We start from the raw sequence: 24,599 nt of genomic DNA, 5'->3' as shown, positions 1-24,599 counted from the left end.
CGCAGGAGGTTGTTTTTACAACAATCTAGCTTAAAAATTGTTAAATAAATGAGCATTTTACAATACTAGATATATGTTGTTGTCAATAAGTTCACCTTACTTGAAAAAGAATACTATTCTACAAAGTAAATAGTGCTCCTATGGGCTAATATAATAGTTTAAGAACACTTTACTTTAAATTACATTATTTGGCCATGGAAATTCTGCAAAAGCTAACTTTAGGTTTTCTGGATAATGTGAATATTTTAAGCAATCACTAGTAAAGGCACTCTCATAAAGGAAAGAGGGATATTGCCTGTGTAGATTATGTATTCCATGCTGATGAGATTGACAACTGAAAGTTGTCATTGCCAGTCATTTAAATTTCTGAATTTATGTAAAAAAGGCATATAGAATGAAATGTACACTTGATTCATCTATCCAAGAAGAAATATGATCTAGAAATTAATTCAAGGACCCAGGAATTTGGTTCTGATTCTATTCTTATCTCCAAGTGACCTTAGCCAAGTTCTATAACCTTATCATTTTAAAAATAAGGTTATATGGGGACTTGAAGGACATAATTGGTATAATTTTGTATTTTGTATCCTTGAATTAATTGAAATATATAAGGATCTAAGTACATTTGTTATTAATTGATGGATACTCTATGTGGATGTATTTCCTTTTGAATTCCACACAGAGTTTGTTACGGGCAGGGAATGTGCCTGTTGTTGTACTGCACTTTCCCAAATGCTTAGTATACTGCTATGCATACAGTAAGCGCGCAATAAATATTACTGACTGAATGAATAGGAACTGCTAGCTGTCCTTGTTATGTATTCGATACATTTGGAATCCCCCTATTTTTTCATTTCCACATTATTCTGCATTATTTCAACTGAAGGTTAGGTGAAGAAGAGACAGACAGAATTTAATTCATTTAGTATAGTAGTTCATTTTGGAATGCACTCAAGTGAATAAAGCAGGTTAAAATTGAGTTTATAAAAGCAATAATCACACAGTATTATTATATAATGGATTTTGTTGAACTAATTCAAAGTGTAATAGAACTTTGATTGGATTAAACTTTAAAAAAAACAGACTTCTAAATGTACTTGGGAAAAGCAAATAAAGGAATGTTTTGATTGTGGACCCACAATCATGCCTACCACTATATAATAGTTTGAAAAAAACAAAAGTATTCTGAATCTAACTCGTATGCTACTTTCCTGCCATTATGTCCCAGCTTTGGTTTAAAACCAATTTGTAGGTGGTATTTTCGCATAATTCAGTATGATTTAATGGTAACAGTCATAGTATTTTTTAAGCACCTACTTTATGCCAAGCACTGTATTAAATGCTGGAGTAGATACAAGATAATCAAGCCAGACACAGTCCCTGTCCCACATAGGGCTTACAGGCTAGGGGAGAGGGAGAACAGATATTTAAACCCCATTTTACCAGTTGGGATAACTGAGGCATAGAGAGAAGTTAAGTGATTTACCCAAGCAGGATTATAACCCAAGTCATCTGATTTCGAATCCCATGCTCTTTCCACTAGACCCCACTGATTCTCTGTTTGCCTTGAGGATGGTAGAATTAACTGTTGAAGACACTACAACAAGTTGAGTGCTATAACTTCCTTGGACGTTTTTCTTGATTGGCCTACAATTGTGCATGATAGCTGGCAGAGTATGGGGATTATGAAGTTTATTCACTCTCCTCATGTAAAGGGATTCCAGGCTCTGTTCTGGGCCACCAAGACTGGTAATAGATTATGGGAGAGGGAAAGAATGGAAAGCTGGAAAAATCAAATTTTCTCTGTTAATAAGGTGAAATATTAGGCAATCAAGTCAAAGAAATAACACTGGCCTATGTGGATTAGACCCATATATAGTGCTTTGTGTCTTAAATTGTTTGCCTCTACCTAACCTAAAAATCATAAGTGTTCAGTACATCTTCAAGTGTTCAGTGGGAAGCAGCGTGGCTCAGTGGAAAGAGCCCAGACTTGGGAGTCAGAGGTCATGGGTTCATATCCCGACTCTGCCCCTTGTCAGCTGTGTGACTGTGGGCAAGTCACTTCACTTCTCTGGGCCTCAGTTCCCTCATCTGTAAAATGGGGGTGAAGACTGTGAGCCTCACGTGGGACAACCTCATTCCCCTGTATCTCCTCCAGCGCTTAGGACAGTGCTCTGCCCACAGTAAGCGCTTAACAAATACCAACATTATTAACATTATTATTATCTTAAGTGCTTATTACAATGTGTTACATTTAGTAGAAAATCAATGAATACAATTACTACCAGATGTGAACAGTCAGTACAGGTTAAGACAGGTCTCCCTCCACAGATCTCCCTCCTCTTCAGTCCACATTTCACTTGTTGCTCAGATCAATTTTCTAGAGTCATTCAGTTCGTTTCCCAACTCCTAAAGAACCTCTAGTGATTGTCCATCCACCTCAGCAACAAACAGTAACTCTTTACCATAGGCTATAAAGCAGTCAATCACCTTGCCCTCTCCTATCTTATCTTGCTGGTTTATTATTACAACCCAGCCCACTCACTTTGCTCCTATAATGCCAACCTACACACTGTACACCATTCTCATCTATCTCGCTGCCGATCCCTCTCCCGTTTACTGCCTCTGGCCTGGGTCTCCCTTCCTTTCCATTTCCAACACATTCACTCACCTCACTTTCAAAGTCTTATTAAAAGCATATCTCCTTCAAAAGCCCTTCTGAAGAAGTCCTTATTTTCCTCTTATTATTAATAATAATTATTGTATTTGTTTAAGCACTTACTATCTGCCAGGCACTGTACTAAGTGCTGGGGTGGATACAACTAAATCGGGTTGGACACAGTTCCTGTCCCATGTGAGGCTCACAGTCTCAATCTCCATTTTACAGATGAAGTAACTGAGACACCGAGAAGTTAAGTGGGTTTCTCAAGGTCACACAGCAGACAAGTGGCAGAGCCCAGATTAAAACTGATGACCTGATTCCCAGCCCCGTACACCATTGGGCGTCCCTTCTCCCACTCCCTTCTACATCACTCTTGCACTTGGATTTGCATCCTTTATTCACCTCACCCTCAGCCCCATATATTAGAAATAATAAATTCTGAATTGTAGCATAAATTATACATTATACTATGATAAATTATTTATTATATTAATGTCTGTTCCCTCCTCTAGACAGTAAACTCATTTGAGCAGGGAATGGGTCTACCAACTCTGTTGTAGTCTTCCAAGAGCTCAGCTGAGTGCTTTGCGCCCAGTCAGCACTCAATAAATATGATTAATTGAATAAATACTACTGATTGATTGACCCAACCTAAGTAGCAAGCAAGCAGGAAAAACATTTAAGACCAAGTAATTCATTTGTGTTCCAATTCGGGCTCCGTCACCTGTCACCTGTGTGCCTTGGGCAAGTCATTTAACTCCTCTGGGCCTCAGTTCCTTCATCTTTAAAATGAGGATTAACGGTGTGAGGCCAATATGAGACATGGACTCTGTCCAACCTGATTAGCTTGTGTCTTTCCCAGAGCTTAGTACAGTACCTGGCAGATAGTAAGCACTTAAAAATACAATAAAAAAGAAAAATCGTTGCCTTTAGGGAACAACCTGAGAATATGAACCTCTAGTATATTGCAAAAGCAACTATCAGAGGCTTTTTATGGTAGTACTAATGACCGATGCCTATATTTATCATGAGTAACCTCTGGGAAGTAACCCAGAGCAACCAAGACAAAGAACAGAATTCTTTGGTGGTTTACAGCTCACTTCAAGAAAAATTATAACCCCTTGCTCAAGTGAATGGATGTCAGGGGTCAGAGAACCACAACTCAATAGATCATTTTAACTATTTGATAAGAAACAGAACATTTGACTGTGAATCTCTTTTCTTTACAATAGAATGTGCCAATTTGGAAGAAATATTTTCCTAACATGTCTCATCAGAAGAATACAATTTGGTTAGTAAGATACTGCTGCCAAGCCCACATCCATTAGTTTTTACCCTGCCAAAATGCCCAATGTGTTTGTGCAGTCCAGCTGCTAAGGAATTGAGAGCAATAGACCTAATTTAACCAGTGTGCAGGGGGTTGCTGATAGAGTTTACTAGAGAGAATGCTCAACTGTATATTTCACTTTATCTTACAATAAGCTTCTTTAATTGTTCCATAAATTCTTAGGTATACAGGAAAATATAAAAACTAAAAATTCATGGGACTATTTTCCTAAACATTTTTATGAATAGAAAAATGTTGTTCATCTTCTAAAATGAGTAGTATCCCTCACTCTCAGGTTGCTCAGTTTGAAAAAAATCCAGACCTCTCTAAATGACTTTGGAGTTGCAGCACTGGTGAAATGTGACACCCTTTGTCCTTTCAATAGATGACAAGAAAACATAGATTGGCACATAATCTTTGCTCCTGACTCTCCTCTCTTCATCTCTCTTTTTATTTACATTCTATCTACTGCCCAGAACTCCCTTCACAATCAATCAGTGGTGTTTATTGAACACTTACTGTATGCAGAGCATTTTATTAAGTTCTTGGGAAAGTACAATATGACAGAGTTGGCAGGCTTGTACTTCAAATCCACCAGACTTCAAATCAGCTCTCCCATCTTTAAAATCCACTTGAAAACCCACATTCCCCAGGAGAAATTCCCAAATTAATTTCAACATCAAGATTTGTCAATCAAACAGTGACCCATAGAATCTGTATCTAAACTGATTTATGTTAACTACATATTTTTTCATTTATTCTATTTTTACATATTCCTTGTACTATCATTTGTAACCGGTAGTTCTCTTTCCTGTCCCTTTTGAAAATGATTTGTGTTTGCCTGTCTCACCCATAAAGTTGTAAACTCCCTAAGGACAGGGATTGTGTCTCTCAAGCACTTAGTACTCAGGAAGGTCTCTACAAATACTATTGATTGATATATACCAAAGACAGGAGAGGATTCTGGATTTGGAAACTGGCTTTCACTTACATACCTACTTGAGTATTTTGCAACAGTGGAGTAATCAATGTATTCTGTGTTTGGATTTACTAATTTGGGCAAAACTAATGAGTAGCCAGATTGCCAACTTCAAAAAGACATTTTAAAAAGAGATATGAGCCTTCAAGGAGGCTTGATGTCATCTCTCATTTTCTTAGCAGCTATGTCTTGCGTTGTTCAAACATTAGTACCATTTATTGAGCATGTAGAATAAATAGAGCACTAAATCAAGCACAAGAGATATAGAATACACAAGGAGCTCTCAATCTAACAGAGAGACAGACACAAAATAATTTAGAAAGAGGAGGAATAAATACATAAATAGCAGGGTATGTAAATTAATATTTGTACTTCCCAAGTGCTTAGTACAGTGCTTTGCACGCAGTAAGTGCTCAATAAATACGATTGAATGAATGAATAAAAATTCTAAGGGAAATTGTGAAGACAAAAGTGCTGAGGTAGTAGAAATATATGAATATGCTGGACACAAGAAATATGAAGTAAGGAACATTTTTTGGAGGGGATAGAATTTCAGAAGGTCTTTGAAGATGTAGAGAACTGAGGTCTGGTGGGTTCAAAGTGGGGAGAAAGTTAAATGCAGAAGAAGGCCCTGAGCCAGAGGTCATGGATCAGTTTTTGGGTTTTTTTAATAATGGTGTTTGTTAGAATTAGATGCCTGATCCAAACCTGATCTTGGGAGAAACAGAGAGTAAGGTTGGGGTGTAATACACCAAGAGAGTGGCTAAATAAGGAGGAGAAAACTGATAGAATGCCATAAAACTGAATGCCAGTATTTTTCTGTTTGAAGTGGAGATGAAGTGAGTAAACCACTGAAGGTTTGTGAGGAGTGGAAAGACATATTCAGAATAACGTTTAGAAAGTGATTGAAGTGAGGAATGGATTGGAAAGGAGAGTAGATAGAGGCAGGGAGATGAGCAGGTGAGGAAGCCAATAAGGTAGTTCAACCATAATATGATGAAAACCTTAGATGACAGTGGTGGCAGTTCATGGAGAAGGGACAGATCCAGGAAATGTTATGGAAAAACAACCAAGGTTATGTTTTGGAGATAGGGAAGATGGTGGTGGTTCATTCATTCATTCAATAGTATTTATTGAGTGCTTACTATGTGCAGAACACTGTACTAAGTGCTTGGAATGTACAATTTGGCAACAGTTAGAGACAATCCCTGCTTACAGTCTAATTGGGGGAGACAGATGGACAATAATAAGACAACTTAATCACAATAAATAGAATCAAGGGGGTGTACACCTCATTAGCAAAATAAATAGGGTAATAAAAATATATACAAATGAGCATAGTGCTGAGGGGAGGGGAAGGGAAGGGAGAGGGGGAGGAGAAGAGGGAAAGGGGGGAAAGGGAGCTTAGCTGAGGGAAGGTGAAGGGATAGTGTGTTGTCAACTGTAATGAGAAAGATAGGGTTTGGTAGGGAAAATGAGAAATTCAGTTTTCAATATATTGAGCTTAAAGTGCAAGGGGACATCCATGTGGTGGTCACCTGTGGGCCAGAGGAAACTGTAGATTGTGACAGTTTGAGACAGACAAGAGAGATTTGGTAGTCACACACAGAGGTGGGAAGCTGAAGTTGTGGAGTGAATGAATTCCCTAGGGAATGAGTATAAATGAAGTAACAAGAAGATCAGGTGGAAAGAGCATGTGACTGGCAGTCAGAGGACCTGGGCTATAATCCCAGCTCTACCACTTGCCTAATGTGTGACCTTGGGCAAATCCCTTTAATTTCTCTGTGCCTCAGTTTACTCATCTGTACAATGGGACTAAATCTTTCTTGTCCTACTTATACTGTGAGCTCCATAAGGAACAAGGGTCTGTGTCTAATCTAACCTTCTTATCTCTACCCCAGTGCTTAGTACAGTGTTTAGTGTTAACAGTACCACTGTCATTGTTACAAAATGAATAGCTACTTAAAACAATACTTTGAGACACAAAAAGAGTCAACAAAAGAGACTGAGAAAGAGCAGCTAGTATGTAGCAGGATATCCACTGCCTTTGCCAGCAGGGACACATGGGTAAATTTCACTCAGACCAACAGACAGCTAGTCATAGTGGGATCATAAAGGAGGAGGATATAAAAAGAAAGGGGTATTTGAAAAAAGTCTTAGAATCAGTAGCTAAGATTCAACAGCAACTATTTAATTTCAAACACTGGCATGAGTTTTTAAAATATGCAGAGTCACAAGTCTGGATTATAAAGCAATTACTGATAAAATATGATTTGCTCCATTTAGTTGAGATGCAAAGAATACAGCCATAATCCAAAATATTTTACCGCTTCATGGTTTTCAGACTAATTGAACTCAACCAGGGCCAAATCTCGTTCAAAATATTCCCTCCCTCAGCCTATCATATCTTTGGCTCCAAATTACAATTTACATGTGAAGTTTCAGCTCTGGGCATGCTCTCAAGGCTGCATTATGTATAATCCTTGGAAAATGGGATTTGAAATGCAACTATTGACAGTTTCTTAACTCTGGTAGCACTGGTGAGCCCTAAAGACTTATACCAGTAACTGCAATAGTCATAATATTTAAAATATGTTGTATGACTCCCTTCCCTCCTTCCTCTACCACCCAAGAGGCAAAATCTCTTAATTAACTAAAATATTCTCTAACTGGATAATGATCTACAAATTAACTTTCTGTTGGGCAGTGGGAAATTAAAAATGTAAACCAATAAAATTCTATTGTGGCTGGTTACTTTATGGCTTTTAAAGAAATTTAATAGCAGCCAAATGGATGGAGTACTTTTTCAAGATTTAATATCATTTGGGGAGGTTTTTTTCAATAGGAAGACTGTAATAATTTCTACATTAAGCTGTCACCCAATAAAGCATTCATGTAATAACTATTTAAAAGTCAAAATAAATACCCATGATTTCATGGTGTTTAATTACCTTTCCATCTTTAGTATTACAGTTCCTTCCATCTTTGTTTACAGTAGAATTGCTTTGTTTACTACAGACTTCTGCTTTCCATCTTACTCTTAGATTTCTGTTTTCACTAAATGTGAACTATTATAGCTAAATTTGAATTTCTTTTCAAGTATATTTTTCCTGGAGTAGGCTCTTAAAGTAACAAGAAAGAATTCTAATAGTTTCATTTCCCATTTTACCTTGCTCTTTGAATCCACTTGCTAAGCTTTTAAAGTCTAAAGGGTCCTCGAGACTTTTGATCTGTTTTCAATCCCATTTGAAATGTGTATGTGCTAATGAAATTCTCAGGATCCACAATGTAGAGAGCAGCATTGACTAGTGAAAAGAGAATGTTCCTGAGAATAATAAGACCTGAATTATCATCCCAACTCTGTCAGTTGCCTACTGTGTGACCTTGGGAAAGTCATTTAATTTCTAAATACCTCAGTTTCCTCTTCTGTAAAATGGGGATTCAATTCTCCCTTCTACTTAGGCTGTGGGACCAATGTACGACAGGACTTTTCCTAACCTAATTAACTTGTATCTACCCCAGAGCTTAGAATAGTGCCTGACACATAGTAATAACCAAATGATGCATAATTGCTTTTCAAGACACATAATGGGAAAACAAGAGTAATTTGATATGCCGTTATTTCTGCTAAAATTCTTGTTTCTACATAACTTGTCAGTAACACAGTGGAAGCATCAGGGAATGTTTTTTTCCACAACATATCTGTTCTTAGTATAATACAATTTACAAATTGGTACATGTAAATATGATACAGGACGAAGCAATTGTTTGCATGCATGTGGCATGAGTGATGTGATGTTGGCTGCAATGCTTCCCAGCCTGTGCATGCCTCAGCCTTACAACTCTGAACTGTAAAGTGATTTGTGTTACTTTGTGATGATAATGATGACATTTGTTAAGCACATATGTTAAGCACAGGGTTAAGTATAGCATATTCACAAGATAATCATATTGGGCATAGTTCCTGTTCTAAATGTCACTTACATTCTAAGAGGATGGGAGATCAGGCATTTTTATCCCTAATTTACAGGTGAAGAAACTGAGGCCTGGAGAAGTTAAATGAATTGCCCAAAGTCAAACTTCAGCTAAGTGCCAGAGCAGGATTAAAACCCAGGTTTCCTGACTCTTCGTCCTGTGCTTTTCATGCTTTTGCAATATAATATAATAAAATAATTTTAATTTGATATAATAAAATTAATAGAAAGGGTTTTAGAGCATTCTGCTAATAGGAGACATAAAAATATTATAATAATTTGTTTTGGAAAATATCAGTGATGGTGGTTTTCTGAACCATCTACCCATTAATTTCCACTGAATCAACAATAATTTTCCCAAAACGTGAGCTATTTCAAAAGCACAACTGCTGCATTAGTGCAGCAATAACTGTTCCCTGGCTAGCACTCTTTATTTTATTCCATGAAAATACAATGTCAGGAAAAAGAAACTAAATGAAGTGTGGTTTCTTATTGGAGATAATGTAACGCTATAAATTTGAACCCCAAATCCTCCAGATTGACCTAAACAATATGACTGTCTGTCTGTCTATCTCTCTATCTATCTATCCCCTCTAGACTGTAAACTCACTGTGGGCAGGGAATGTGTCTGTTATTTTGTTATACTCTTCCAAGTGCTCAGTATAGTGATTTGTACGTTAGTGCTCAATAAATAAGATTGACTATCTATACATATTCATAGATAGATTTTAGATATGAACAACACAATAAACATATTTTCATGGCAAAATAACCATGGAAACATTTATAGTAAAACTTTGTGGAAAGAGCAAGGACCTGGAAGTCAGGAAACCTGAGTTCTAATCCCAGGTCTGATGCTTTTTGTTTTTTAATAGTACTTACTATGTGCCAAGCACTGTACTGATTCTTGGGGTGTACAAGGTAACCGGACTAGACACAGTCCCTGGCCTATATGGAGTTCACAGTCTAAAGTCGGGGAAGAGTGTTTAATTCCCATCTTACAGATAATCTAACTGAGGCACAGAGAATTTAAGTGACTTGCCCAAGGTCACACAGCAGACAAGTACTAGAGTTGAGGTAAAAACCCAGGTTCTCCAACCCCGAGGCCCATACTCTTTACACTAAGTTGTGCTATATTTACATAGTTATTTTGTTTTGGAAGTATGTTTGTTGTGTTACTATCTATAGCTAGTATCTATGTAGATATATCTATCTATCTAGCTAGATAGAAGAAAAGGATCATTTTTCCACTTAATTTGGACAAATTTTCTTTTAAATTGAAAAACACCATTCCAAACAGGAGAACAAAGATTCTCTCTTGGCAACTTCCTGCAAACTCATAATACTTTTAAAACTTCTAATAGAGTTTAATGGTGTGTTGATACACTTCAAATTATTTAACAAAGATTAAATATCATTAAACTATTTTAGAATATTAAAATACGTAGAATGTAAAAGAATTCCATACTATTTTTACTGATTTTTTTGGAATGGATCCTAATTTATATCATGTAAATCTATGGGGCCATATGCCCTATGATATAGCAATGTACATACAATACAACCCCATTTTAATGGAACTTACTCTTAATAGTGTATTGTGCAGTATACCCATACTTAGTTTTCAAAGTGTAATTATTTATGTCTTGTTCAAATAAAAAAGACAGCTTATGCTAAGAGACGTGGTAAATAGATTTGTTGTCATTATCTAATGGAAAATTAAAATAGGCTTTAATCACTATTCACATCAGTCAAAATACTTCAGAAAGGAGAGAAGGAAAGTGCTGAAGCCAAGGTAAACTTAATGGCATTCCCTGAAGTGAATAGTTTATACAGATGTTTCAATTCAGAAACATTCTCAGGAAAGAGTACCAAAAGGAGAGCGTGGACAGTGAGGACAGTAGTATGGATGAACAATATCACTGAAATGAGTAGTAAAACTGGAGGAGTGTTATTGCCAGACTTCTAATAAAACAGGCCAAGTACTCAATGTTGAGTTCAAACGCTAGTGATTTTGGTTTCCTCAAGAAGTAGCAATAAATACAAATCACATAAAAAAAACCTTATAAGAGCTCTGTAAATATTATTAACTCTCTAAACTGCCCATAAATGAACACCTTTGGGGAAAGAACTTTCCTGAGGTAGATGGGTCAACTCAGGAAACAAGAAGGAGACCTGATTTCAGGTTAAAAAAGTCATGAGCAAATAAGCTTTCAGCATCTCATTCTTCCAGATGAACTGGATATGTTGACTAAATTATTCATTTTACTCTACTTGTCCAGATGCGTTTTGAGCCCTGCAGCAGAATTTATTTTGCATGGTACAATTTCATTTCTTTTCTTAAATCAGTTCATTGGGAAAAGATGTACTCATTTCTAATAAAATTAAGGAAAAGAAATGGCCAGATCCTTATATATTCATACATATGTCTTCTGAATTGAGTATCATTTCTGTTTAAAGAGAAATTAAATTGTGTTTTCTCTTTATTCCTCCCTTTATGACCTTAGTAATTACAGCCTGATCTTCCATGTGTCTTTGGGAAAAAAACAGCATTTATATGTCCTAGAAGAGAAAGATATAGAAAAATTAGTGATTCTATAAGGTCAACTTCATGAAATAGTTGCATCCCATTTAAATTTTAAAGATTTTATTCACAAAAGTGTAATATCCAAAACCTAAACCCACAACTGCTAACTTTACAATTAACATCTCATCTCTGAAGAATGATTAGCTTTCATTAGTATTTTTTGACAAAAAAAATCCTTGGAGCCCAGAAAAAAGTTTTAAAATTTTGGAGAGCCTAAAATCTTACATCTGATTATATAATGGCTCATTCCATTAAACTTTTGGAATTTTTAATAATGATGATTTATTGGTTCAGTCTGCAAACTGTTGTTAGCAGTTATTATTCTTTTTCCTTTAAGGCTGTCCTGATTTTATCTCAAGGACCATTAATTTTCCTAAGTTATTTGGGCAGGACACTTAACCAGATTCCTCAGTAATCTAAGAGAACTATTTCTATAGTATCCCAATTTAGTGCTCCTTATTCTAAATTTAAGGCTTTCATTAGATCTATACTACAGTATACTATCCAAAGCAGATTTATATGCATCTACAAGTCTCTGATTTAACCAGGATTCCCAGATTTTAATTATAGGATAGATACATGGATCAGAAAACCAATCACTCAATAATGGTATTTATTGTGTGTGCAGAGCACTGTATTAAACTCTTGGAAGAGTACAATACAACAGATTTGGTAGATACATTTCCTGCCTACAAGGAGCTTACAGTCTATAGAGGAGCTTACAATCATTACCAAGCAAAGAGTCATTAATATTTTTAACAATTTACTGAAAATGGAAGCCCATGATCCCAAGAATCCCTTAACATTCAGAATAGGTATTTCAAAAAGCTCTGCAGTAAAAGAAAATTCTGTTCTGCATGTGAATAGTAAATAGCCTAGAAATTCAATATCTTTTCTCTCTTGCTTCTCTATTGTCTTTCTGCTGAAGAACTGGGGACCTAATTTCTTGACTGATCTTTCTTTTCTGTAAAGTATATTCTGTTATGAGAGGTGCTAAATTGAAATCCAGGCACTCTACTACTGGATGTTTGGAGGCGGACTATCTACTCTGGGAAAAATGGATTAGATATTAGTAGATGATATATACAGGGTGTAGCTATGTTGCTCTGAGAGCAAAGGCTAACATCTGGAAAAAGCACAGTGCATCACACTGGAATTCATTGGAATTATGTCCAGTGTTTTTCACAAATGTGTATTTATATTCAGACCTGGTTTCCAGATTGTGTGGTTTACACACTGGCCTTGACTAACGCTCTCAAGTTCCTTATGTGTCATTCAGCTAGACTCAATTTTAGTTAAACTCCTTCACCCCAGGGAGGATTACTTCTCCATTGCAATCAGCCATCTTCTGTGTCTAGGGACACACATCATTAATCCAGAAAGGAAAAAAATGCCTCCAGAGTTGCAGAAACGTCATGAATTGTATTCAGCATGACAATTATGTTGCAGAGGCACTAAAGAGTAAATGTATCATAGGCTGTAGCAGGAACCCCAATATTTTCCCTGCTGCTATGATGCAAACACATGCTTACAGTCTTATGACTTCCACTGTGACTCATTGTCAAATAAATGTAAAGGCCAGATTGGCTGTTTAGATACTTGTATATACAGTATTTTGATATCAATTTTAGATGTGAGTGTACATCTCAAAGTATAATTTGCAGAATCTCCAGGGTTTTCCTATGAAATAGAAAATACTCATCCTAGTGTAAAATCTTATTGAAACAAATTGAAACCCTAAACAAGGGGACTATGCCTTCTTGAAATGAGAGTTAGAAACATCAGAAGGAAACATCACAGCAACTCTGGAATCATTTCTAAACCTTTGTCATATCCCAGCTCTTACTCTTTGCATCTTCAAAGCCCTCTTGAAAACCTACCTCCTCTGGAGAGAATTGCTTCACTTCATGATTTACCAACAACCAGTCTTAACATTTTTTCATCATTGGATTTACTTCATTTATTTATTAATTCAATTGCTCAAGTAATTACTTTCCATACCCTTGATATTATCATTTATATCTCAACATTGACAACTGTTCCCACTGTAGGTGTCAAATTATGCAACCAATAAATTTACTTCCATCTACATTTGTAAGTTTTTGGGAAAAGTTTTAGGCAGATAAGTAATCAGATCTTATAATAATAATAATGTAATAATGTTGGTATTTGTTAAATGCTTACTATGTGTCAAACACTGTTCTAAGTGCTGAGGTAGATACAAGGCAATTGGTTTGTCCACCATGGGGCTGGCAGTCTTAATCCCCATTTTACAGATGAGGTACCTGAGACACAGAGAAGTTAACTGACTTACCCAAGGTCACACAGCTGACACGTGGCAGGGTCGTGACCTGTGACTCCCAAGATCCTGCTCTTTTCACGAAGCCACACTGCTTTATAGGTAGATTTGTCCATGCCCTGTTTGTGTATAAATCCCACTGAATGGGCCTCGAAGAGGTAGAGTTGGGAATGGGCCAAAGTGTAGCCTGTGTTTTGTTGTTTTTTTAAGACATTTGTTAAATTCCAATCAAATCTGCCACTCATCAGCTGTGTGACCTTGGGGAAGTCACTTGACTTCTCTAAGCTTCAAAGGGTCAATGCTGCTTCTCTCTCCTACTTAGACTGCGATACCCATGTGGAATAAGGACTATGTCCAACAAGATTCCCTTGTGTCAACCCCAGCACTTAGTGCAGTGCTTGGAACAGAATAAGTACTTACAAATACAAAAATTGTTTATCACAGAGCATATGGACTCCAAAGTCTTAGTTGTCCATTCCATGGCTTCCTCTACCTAAAGATAAGGAAGGAGCATGGCGTAATGGTTAGAACATACATCTCACAGTCAGAAGCTTGTGGATTCTAATCCTGATTCCACCACTTGTCTGTAAAGTGAGTATTAAGACTGTGAGACCCGATGTGGGAGAGGGAATTGTAACCAACCAGATTTGCTTGTATCCACCCCAGGGTTTAGTACAGTGCCTGGCACATAGTAAGTGCTTAACAAATACCAGAATTATTATTATTATTACTTCTGAATGCTATGGGTTTGGTCATTTCATGGGTCATTTTTGGTCATTTATCCTCAGCCCTTAGAGAGGATAAGGGGCTATGGGGAAAAGAAAAATGGACACTCCTGAAAGGAAGAGAGAATGAAGCTTCTCTAGTCAAGCAGAAGGAATGCATAATCCTCTGGGTAGAAATAAAGGAGCTCATTGTGTTTTTTTTTAAGTTATTAAGAGGTAAATATTGATATTCACTTCCTGTCTGCCTGGAAAAGAAAGGGAACGGTGGGCAGTTCCATTTTTCAAGGTCAGTGCAATGTTGTTGTTGTTTTTTTAAAAAAATAACAATTATCCTCAAATGTTCATTCTATAAATGCCTGGCCAAGATAAAAAGGAACACAATCATGATTGGGATTAGTAGTCAGGCAATTATGTATTTAAGTAATTAAAACCCTCATCCATTAAGGTTTGCTCACAAACATTTTTCCAGTAATTTATGTCACTTGTCCACAGAGTGGGGTTTTGAATATGAAAAAAGAAAACTAAATTGTTTCTAAATTTGAAAATTAAATGCATGTTCAGTCTGACAAAAAGCAAATCTATACATTCTAAATGTCCTGGAAGTGAACACTTTTTTAAATAAATGTGGCTTGAAATATAGTCATTTAGCAAGAAATGGATAGAATTTGTTTCCTGAATCCCATTTCCAACATGGCAGTTAAAGTCTGAGATGACTAGATAGCATCTTTTGAAAAGACATTAGGGACTACTGATCTGCATAAACAAATGAAGGATACAGAGTGGACTGTCAAAAAATAAATAAAACTTTGGTCTGGGAAATTCATTTTCTTCTTAGATGCTTCTCACTTGCAACATATTAGAAGCACAAATGTGTTCACTACCATTCACAAAGAGCAAAAGATTGATTACTGAAATTGGACTCACAGATACTGCATGCAGTTGATGAATGGGGACTTGTAGTTTGAAGTATCACTGATGCTTTGCACATTTTCATTTTGAAATGGGAATTTTTGGCTGTCAGGATACTGAATGGGTAAATAAGCCATTTTGAGGGTTTTAACAGTTGCTGTGACATTAAAAATGTCCAGGCATAGTGCTCAGGCTATTGTACTACCTTCAAAACAGTAGTTTACAGACTGTATGTCTTGGGAACATCAGGCAAAATCAACTTGGCTGTAAACCTCTAGATTAAAGTCGAGGTTTCTGTAAAGATCAGAGAAGTAGACACAGTCCATGACCCACATGGGGCTCAGAGTCTTAATCCCCATTGATAAGGGCACTGAGGCATAGAGAAGTTGTGACTTGCCCAAGATCACACAGCAGATAAGTGGCGAAGCCAGAATTAGCGCTCAGGTCCTTCTAACTCCCAGGCCCTATGTTCTATCCACTAGGCCACACTATTCTCATGATTATATTTTATTTGTTATTTGATATTTTCTACCTACATCTGCTCTCCAACTCTCAACCTTGGGGTTCCTTCGGCTGATATCTTCTCTCTCGCCCATTAAGTTGCGGCTCCTTGAAGACAGGGATAGCATCTTTTACTTCATTTACATAACCCCCAAAAGCCTCTACAGTTCTCGGCCCACAGTAAATGCTCAGTAAATACTGTTGATACTGATAATTGCAACAAAAGTACTAGTTGCACATTCCTCGATCGCTAGCTGGCTAACGAGGCATATTTCATTAGAGCCATTAACAAACATGCGGATTCTGCAAAAATAATTCAAATTGGCTTAGTTTTCCCCTTGAAGATTAATTCATAGTCTTCCAGCACTACTGATTCTTCCTCTCTAAAATCTGAGTAAAAATTCATTTCTTATTTGGACTCTATTATTATCCTCAGATAAATGCATGGTGTAAATGTTTGGTACAGCACTGGTATTAAATTGTCATTAAACTAACTGTTGCCTGTCTGAGGGTACTGCCTACCTAGTGAATAGTGGTTTCTTTATAACTAAAATAAAACTAACAGTTGATTTTTATTAGGTATTTTTCTAGGAAGTTGCTGTTTTATGTGTTTTTTTCTCTTAGAATCTAAATACCTTTCTGATACACGAAAATGAATTTGAATAGACATCCAGTCAGTCAATCAAGTGTATTTATTATGTGCTAAATGTGCTCAGAGCACTATGTGAAGCACTTGGGAGATTAAATCACAATAATATAACAGACATATGCCCTGACGACAATGAGCCCAAACCAAATTTTGTTTATGCTGAAACTTGGGAAACCATTCATCCTGAAAGAAAGTACTTATGGGTATTGGTAATGACTACTCACCTTGACTTGGATTTTCACCCCTTATTCACCCTTCTCTCAGCCCCACAGCGCTTATGTAGTCATAATTCATTTATTTATGTTAATGTCTGTTGCCCCCTTCAGACTGTTAGCTTGTTGCAGCAGGGAACCCACAATTCTGATATAGTGTACTCTCCCAAACACTTAATACAGTGCTCTGTACACAGTAAGTGCTCAATAAATATGACTGATTGTTGATTGATCACCTAGAATAAGGTAGAGAAGCAGCGTGGCTCAGTGGAAACAGCATTGGCTTTGGAGTCAGAGGTCATGGGTTCGAATCCCTCTCTGCCACTTGGCAGCTGTTTGACTGTGGGCAAGTCACTTAACTTCTCTGTGCCTCAGTTACCTCATCTGCAAAATGGGGATTAAGACTGTGATCCCCACGTGGGACAACCTGATTCCCCTGTGTCTACCCCAGGGCTTCGAACAGTGCTCTGCACATAGTAAGCGCTTAACAAATACCAACATTATTAGTCAGGTTTTGGGCTTTAATATTTTCTATGTGTATTTTTGAACTGTTTTATATACCTTTGAAAAGACACCTGCCTAAATTATCATGCTCTATTCAATATCAAGTATGTATAATACACTATCATAGCTGGAGCATCATATTAAACACTTTTTTAGCCCAGGATTCAGGTTCACAGGTGAGGTATACGCAGAATGAAGGCAGATGACTTAGCTCCCATGGCTTTTTCCCTAACTGTAAGAGTTATTATGGACCCAGTGCAATTATTATTATTAACAATTTTATTTCTTGAGTGCTTTCTATGTGCAAAGCACTGCAACCAACAATAAAGGAATCAAGACTAAATTGTCCCTGAAAAATGGGTATTCCCAGGGACTCAAAAAGGGTGTTGGCTAACGTAGGCATGACAATGTTATTCATTTTGTCTTCCAGTTTAATGTTCTTCCTTGAATAAGTGGGTCCTTGGGTCATTCCATCTGACTGGGAGGAAGGGCTGAGTCCCTAGTCATGTAACTTCTTGCAACACAGAGCCCTTTTCCCCATCTAGAACAGAAAAATCCTCAGTGAAAAACCTCACTTATAAGCTTAAATTCTGGAGAGTATATTATGTGTTCATGAGGTCCCTAGGGAATCTACAATTTGCCAAATAAGAGCAGAGGTATTTCAGCTGTTCAAGAACACAGACACCTGAATATAAACCAGTTACCACCCCCACCCTCACCCCCGCCCCCCAGAAACATCTCCTTTATTTGCAAAACATTGTCTGGTAAGAAAGGGGCTCATAATCTAAGAATAGTGGGGGGGGAGTGATTGGTGACAATACTAAAGGAGATATAAAAACATAAATATATGAGTCAAGGGCAATGATAAATACAAAAACAGCAATAGAGCACTGTCTCTAGAAGTGGTGGGGTTTCAGGCTCCTTAAGGTTCAATCTATTAGTCACAGAAGTCAGCTACAGCAACAGCCATTGTCTTCCCAAAGTTCAAGAAGTTGAGAAGACCTCAAACTGGAGATGTTTGAGGCATTTCCATCCTGGCACAGGGGCTCATGGGATACCCAGTGGTGTGTAAGAGGCGAGGAGCAGCTTCTCTCCCAGTCAGCTTGCCTCGGCAATCCAGTGTAAGGGGACCAGTTGTGAGTTCACACTGTTGCTGGTACTTGTGTTCTTCCCAGGCTGGACCAGAGGTTATTGGGAATATCGATGTCATAGGGAGCAAAACCTCTTTCTGTCGCAGCAGAACTCAATAGCCCAGTGTAAGGGGAGCTGTTGTAAGCTCATACTGCTGCTGATAGTTGAGTTCTACCAGGCCGGAAAAGGCAGTGTATGGGAGTGTCAATGGCAAGAAGTCTTGCTGAGCCTTTGGGCATCTATGAGATGTAAGAGGAACAATCCACCTGGCCAACACCCCTAACTACTTACTTCAAGTACATCCTTTGATGTCTTTACTAGGATAATTCTCTTGGGAGACAAAGGTATTATCCTTGACCTCATTTGGCCACCCCCAAAATGTCTAGGTGACTGAAACTCTTTCCTACCTAAGACCCTTTATTGATGGGGCAAAAGTTCTGCTGAGCAGAGTCTTTCTGAATTCACCTGACATTGATTTGATTCAACTTTTCCTCTTCAAGTATAGTGGGCTAACAATTCTCATTGTGTAAAATCCTCCTTTCTCTTATGATGCTCTTCTCACTAGGTGATGCTGCTGCTGCTACGTCCATAGGCGTGATTTATTTTATTGTTTTTCTCCTCTTCTAGACTGTAGGTTCATTTTGGGCAGGAAATGTGCTAACTGATTGTTACATTGTACTCTGTTCCCCCCTGGAGTGTTCAATAAATATGAATGACTGATTGACAGTTTTCTGCCTGACCAGGGAGGAGAGCCGAGTTGAATGGAAGGAGAAAGGGGTGATGTCTTCCTCTCTTTGGTTTAGGGGAGGGACTGGGCTGGGCTGAGTGAGGCTGTCACAAAGTTGAACATGGTAATTTTCAGAACAGTGTGGCAATGCCCAGCGCCAGTCTGTCCACTCGTCCACCATTTTGGAAGTGGGGAGTCATGGTGCAACATCAAACTCTGGTCAGTGCCATGTCATAGGGGGCTCTAGCGCAAGCTTTCCCCGTTAACTTGTGGCCTGTGTGGACAGATCTCAACAACTAAATTGGCAAAGGCATATATGTGGCATCTTTGGTGCAGAAGGTTCCAGACTGCCTCCAGCTTCACTCTGGCTCACATCTGGCCTAGCTGGTGGGCTGGATTCCAGATAACCTTCTTGGGCAGGATTCTAACCTGAGGCACTTTGACAGCCAGATGATAAACACATGGAAGCGAGGGACAGCACACACAAGACGAAAGACGACAGATTACTCAAGATATCCCTTGACCACTTGCAAAACACAAACTCTTTCTTCTGACATCACATCATGTTCTATATTGTTCAATCGAGAGTACTTACTGAGCATCTATTTTGTGCAGAGCACCGTTCTGACCATTTGGGAGAATGCAATTGAGACTGTGAGCCCAATGTGGGACAGGGATTGTGTCTAACTCGATTTACTTGTATCCACCACAGTGCTTAGTACAGTGTCTGACACATAGTAAGCACTTAGTAAATGCCATCATTGTTATTATTATTCCTAATTACTTCCTGAAGCAGATGCACTGATTTGTAAATAATATCCCTCTGCCACTTTGTATGTCTCTTGCCACAGTGTTTAGTCTCTTAAAACTATATGGAGAATCTCTATATAGAGTCCAGATTTGTCAGGAGATAAGGTTCTCTTCTTTTTGGTCTTGAAACTCCTAGACATTAGTAAGTCCATGACAGCTAAAGAAAATACTGTTCAATGAACTCGATTGGAATAATTTCTATGATGTGCTCCTTTTATATTAACATACACAATTGAAGCAGAATGTGTATTTCTAAAAATGAATATATTGTTCAGGATGAAATATTTATTTTCAGGGTGATTCAAGGGCATTTTATTAGCAACAGTCATGTTACTTAAAAAGAATGGTGCCTATTTATTAGAGAAAACTAGGTCATCCCTCCTCATGTATGAGAAACAATGAAATCATGTTGAGTGCAAAGTGCCTATCAGCTGTTTCAATTTTCAAACAAAAAGAGCAAAGAGAGAAGTGGTTTAAATTATAACAATAATATTATAAATTAGCCTTAGAATTCCCAATGATAAGGATTTGGGTAACTGATACATGACAGTAAAAGAGATTGTGAAATATCCTTTGACCTGGAATCTTTGCAATGTATTAGGCTCTGGGCCTGTTGTGACCTTAATTCATTTCTTCTTGGAGGTAAGAGGATAGTCTAGACAGGGATAATCTCCAAAAATCCCCATGTACAGTTCAATTTTATGATTCAATCAGAGTTATAATGACCATGATTGTAGTACATTCATTTGCAAGGACAGTTTCTAGGGCACAGTGAAAATAATTATCAAATAAATGACCTCATTTGAGCTTTTGCTTTATTTTGATAGAGAACATTGGCACTGTTGTGGGATTTGGTGAATAGCAAGTCTGGATTGACTATGTAGACTTTTCTAGAATGCTCCATTTGTTTGGTGCCATTGTTTCTTTTCAAAATAAAAAATGGTTAAAAAAATATTCCCAGGATATTGACCTAAAAAAAATTGTTCTCAAAGTGTACCAAAATCCTTTCTGCATTTTATCTTTCAAATAGGGCTCAATTTATCTGAAGAAACTATTAGTATTTTCTTCAGATAATTTTACACATTCATACACATTTGAAGACTAAGTGAGAATTTCAATTTCCAGGTGGTTTCACCTAATAGTGTTTGAGGTACATACATTTGAAAATTAGGAATTGGTATTGAAAGGAAGTGAAGCATTCTATGGACTTCCACCATGAAAGGACTATCGGTTCTCTATAATCATTTTTCAATATGTTATCCATGAGCTAGTTTAACTTTCTTATTCATAATTCTGTTGAAATGAACATTAACTGAATGGTCTGTTTCCAAATACTGTAGCATGCATGAAACTGGAATTTTATACTTTCTTATTGAATAATCCCACTTCTGAAAAATAGTTTTGTTATGGTGTCATAAACACATAGTCCATTAGTGAACATAGTTAAAGGAAAAAATGTTAATAGCTTAGAAAGACCTCATTATGGCTAATGCTCTTGAACATTCCCCTTCTGATCTCTCATTATCATTTCTAAAAGGACCAGTGATCATCCAATCAAACAACCATGTTTTGCTTGAAGAAAAATCCATGTAAATTTTATTAAACTTATGACTTTCCAGTAGTGTATCTTCAAGGTGGTTTCCAAATTACCCACCCAGAATTCATTACCTGTGTAGTATCAGCAAAATTAGAATATGAGGAAGCCTACTTTCTTGGCAGTATGGATGGCTAAGCAGTCTAAGTAGACAGATATTGATTAACTGTCTAAACTGATTGACACTAATTTTAATAAGTTTGAACCTTTCTCTATTGTTTCATGCAGTAGTTAGTGGGATCAACCTTTTATTCCTCCATTAGGAATAATAAAATATATTACTGAATTGGTTCTTAAGGCCTTTAGATGGTTAGGAAAAAAAGGTATTACGAAAACATAGGCACATGATCATTTGTTTCATCAAGATGCTTTTTATTGTTTAATGTTTGATTTGCTGTTTGCTTCTCAGTTAAACAAATGCTCTATTGAGCCCCTAATGAAATCTAAGGGACATCTGGGATATATTCAGTATTTAGCATGGATGACTGTTAGCTTTACAATTTTATTTACTGATGCTGATGTAAGTACTACTAATGTATGAGCACATTAACAAAGACCAAAAACATTTCAAGGTACATTTTCCAGGTGATGAGTTGTAATGGAACTCTTTTTTTTGAAACTCAACTTTGAAAGAGTTTCAAAATGAATTCTGAAATAAGTCCTTGAAAAGTCTTTGACAGGATAATGTATCAATTAGAGATTTGAGAGATTTTGAGAGGATAATCAACATGACATTGGATGCGGAAGGCACCACACATTACCAGTTTTACACTTAAGATGAAATTTCAAATGCTCAATCTTTATGTTTATGAATTAAATCAAAGTTAAATCAAATGGTTCTCTTACAGGATGTCAAAAATTTATGTCAATTAGATCTGATCTAAGAATATTCACTTCTAAAGAAAGGAACTATAGAATTGTGGAGTCTGTCTAATCTTCTTTTGTTGTTCTAGTATTAAATGAGATGATTACATTCCAATTTGTCCTACTATGAATGCAACTAATTGGATTGTATTTTTTATTTACTTTTGAAAGGAGATTATGATTACTAATCATATATGGGAAAACTCATTAGCTATGAAGAGGTCTGCTTTTATTTCATCACTGGAAAGGAACATGTATTCCTTCACTCACACCTGTAAGTGTATTTTCTAACTCTTCATTTTCTTCTCTAATTACTTCCTGATTGTGGAGTAAATTCTCTAAGCAGCAGTGGAAAGGAAATCATTGTCTTTTTATCATCTCCCTGGGGAATTCATTCCACTTGTTTACTGATGTGTGTGGCAGGCTGAATAAAATGATTCCTAATTAGCATATATGAAATAATCATTGGTCTATCTGGAGTCATAATTAATGCATTAGGAAGAATTTACTGAGTGTCAAGGAGAAACACATTAGCATAAGCGATCTTATTTTAGAAATCTGAAACTGAGAAAATACCTTTCTGAAAGAATGTTTATCCAAATTAAGCAATAGTACCAAGACAATTTACTAAAAATCATTAACACACATCATTTGAAATAGTCATTTCTACCTAGTATCTGGTAACCAGAATTTGGTTTTGACATCTTAATATATTAAACCTACAGTTTAGAAGTAGGGAAAAAAATCTCCAGTTTGTCCGTGGTGTCACTTCAAGAATTCCTAGGATCTTTGCACACAGTAAGCACTCAATAAATATGATTGAATGAATGAATATTGGCATTACAGAGAGTTGCAAAGTCCCAGATGCTCAGGAGTAATCTGTGCCATCTATGGTAAATATTTAGTTTTACTGCTTAAAACATATGCTTGTACTTAGCTTCTAATTTGTAAAAAAAAAAAAAAATGAAGGATATTCTCCTGCAAGTGACTGTCTTTCACTTCCACTAATTGAAATATTCTCAGTAAATTAAAGATGTCATGAGCAAGCATATGATGAACTCTGAAGCCATCTTTCTCTTTATCCTTACTCTTCCATATGGGAACTAGAGAATCCGATCAAGAAGGCCAATATATCCTTTGGGAAATCGTCAGAAACATCAGTATGGCCTTAGTCTTCTGTTCTAACAGAAGGTCTCCATTACCATAGATTGCCCAAACTTCCATATGGCTATGAGACCTGGGCCCCTCCCATGCTTCCATTCATCTCCTTGAGTAGTGAAACCTACAGCATTTCTATACTATACTACACGTCAAGTGGCAAGACAGTATTTTGAACAAGAGCATCTTGGCCCAAAGTCAGCCTCCTAGCACTGAAGCTTTGTTCACCTCAGCACTTCAGCTAGTTTAGTACTTAGTGAAGAGGATAGATGACATTAGGATGTCCAAACAGCAGCTGCATGGAAAAGCTGAAATGGGCCAACAAAAAAGGAGAAGGACAGAGGAAGTGTTTTAAGGAAATAGTAAAAGAAAGACTCAAATACTATGCATAGAACCTGAAAACTGAGAGAAAATTCAGCAGGCAGCAAAACATGACGTCCTGTGATCAAGAAAGTAGTGGCTTCTTCAGGATTGTGGGCTGGAAAGAAGAACAAAACTTGAATAAGAAGTAACCAAAGTAGACTTAGATTGCAAGTTTATTGAAAGCTACTGGCAGGATTCATTAATTTTTTACTGTATGAAGTTGAATTGCGGAGTTTGAAATGCAGCATGTTGTTCTTACAAAACCTTACATTAAGGTTTACTATTCAATTAATGTTTACTATTCATTCATTCTATGTCTGACAGCGCCCTAGTGGTTTCTATTTATCCCACATTGTCTTGTATCCATATAGACATGTTATTGGAATAATAATGATAACTGTAATATTTTTTAACCACTTACCATGTTCCAGCTCTGGGGCAGATATAAGATAATCAGATTGCATGCAATCCCTGTCCCACATAGAGCTCACAGTCTAAGTAGGAGCAAGAACAGGTATTGAAACCCCATTTTACTGATGAGGCAAATGAAGCACAATGAAGTTAAGTGACTTACTCAAAGTCACACAGCAAATATTTGGCAGAGGCAGGATTAGAACAAAAGTC

This window comes from Ornithorhynchus anatinus, chromosome 3, assembly GCF_004115215.2.
Source record: "Ornithorhynchus anatinus isolate Pmale09 chromosome 3, mOrnAna1.pri.v4, whole genome shotgun sequence".
NCBI lineage: Eukaryota > Metazoa > Chordata > Mammalia > Monotremata > Ornithorhynchidae > Ornithorhynchus > Ornithorhynchus anatinus.
The sequence above is the reverse complement of the archived record's forward strand: the minus strand, read 5'-3'. Positions refer to the sequence as shown.